The sequence below is a fragment of the Triticum urartu genome, chromosome 6 (assembly GCF_003073215.2).
Source record: "Triticum urartu cultivar G1812 chromosome 6, Tu2.1, whole genome shotgun sequence".
Lineage (NCBI taxonomy): Eukaryota > Viridiplantae > Streptophyta > Magnoliopsida > Poales > Poaceae > Triticum > Triticum urartu.
Genome location: NC_053027.1, coordinates 506,853,860 through 506,855,590, shown reverse-complemented (window position 1 = coordinate 506,855,590; position 1,731 = coordinate 506,853,860).

Below are 1,731 nucleotides of genomic sequence, written 5' to 3'. Positions count from 1 at the left end.
TATTGGTATCATAGTTTGGCATCTCATGTGATGATCATCCATGCTTAGCGTTATATATAGTCTACCTCGCTATTGCATTGTTGTATGCCTAGACTTTGTCATATCTAGTGTATCTAGTTGATTTTATGTCTAACCATGCATTATTCATGCAAGTTATCTTTCATGCCTTATTATGTTCCATGTACTATAGTTGAGTACTTAGCCACTTTTGCTTCTTATATGATTGCCCTTGTCTCATGTTAGTATTATGAATATTTTAATACTTATTGCTATGACTCACGTCATATGCTTAGGATGAGTCATATGTCATGTTAGTAGAGTTATGCTTGATCATACACTAAGTGTGTGTGTCGTGCTTTGTTATTTTGAGCATGTGGTGACAATATTATTGCTAGTGGTTATTGGTATTAGTTGTTCTTTATTATTAAGACCATGTCATAGTTTAGAATCTTTTCGTGAACACTTGTATGTTGAATGCTTGTGTCAGTTAATACATATTTATGATCCTATACTCACATGTTGTGGGTGAGATGTGTATTATTATTAAGTTGTCCAATTAGTTTTGCGATAGCATTGATTTGTCATTCATTGTAGAAATGCTTGCTAATAGTGGTTATGATTGGTGTTTAGTCTTTGCTTGTTGTTAACCATTATAAATATTTGGATTCATCTAAATATTTACTTGTGGTTGATTATTACTCTTAATCATGTCTAGAATAGTTGTTCACCCATTTGTTCCATGTGTCGTATGGTTTCTGTTAATTGTTTTTACAAATGAATTGGTTTGATGTAGTAGAGTTGATCCTATTTTCTTTTAATAATGTTTTAGGGATAGACCTAGACCATTTCAATTCATGTTGTTGAATGATGTATGATTGCTTAACTAGTATGGTTTGTAATGTGTGTTTGTTTGTCTTATGGAACACTTGCTTTTGAATTCTTATATAGTTGGTGTATATGTTTGGCTATCGTTGACCACTATAAGTATTTAGATTCTATCTAAATATTTATTTGTGGTTAACTCTTACCTTTTCATTCCATGTTGTGATCATGTAGTTAAATGCATAGGGTGGTTCCATTTCATATGTGTGGATGCCATTGTGTTGGTTATATAGTAGTTTCTTATATAGTTAGTCGTGATGTGTAGTGGGCACTATTTGTGGTCAATAGCATAGTTTGTACCGGGACGTTAGTCTTGTTGACAAGCCCTGATTATCCATCATCAACCTAAACCCTGTCAATTCATTGAGTCCTCTAATTACCTTCCAATCATGCTATCTCCTTTGGAATCTCCATCTGATCAATATTTTGCTATCCATCCACTCTTAATTGTTTTGGATGTTATTTGTATTTACTTTTGCTTTGGTATTTATGGTTTGTCTTTGCTATCGTTACAACAAGTAGGGAGTGACGACGATGTTGCACATGGACAAAACCAGGTTACTGAAGAAGGACTCAACAACGAAGGCATGCCTCCTTCTTTGATCATACTTATCCTATGTTTTACAAAATTGCATTGTGTTTTATGGTTACTCTATGCATGCTATTTTTAATTCTCGTAGCTAGCATGTCGATTGACACATTACCTTGATCCGCTTGTCGCCTATTCACTTGACACCTGAGTAGAATTATAGTATTCTGGTAGAGTATAAATGCTTAGCCATGCTTATTACCCTTTAGGTGCTTTGTTGAATGACCTTTGAGTCATTCACACTTGAAACTTATCGTTGA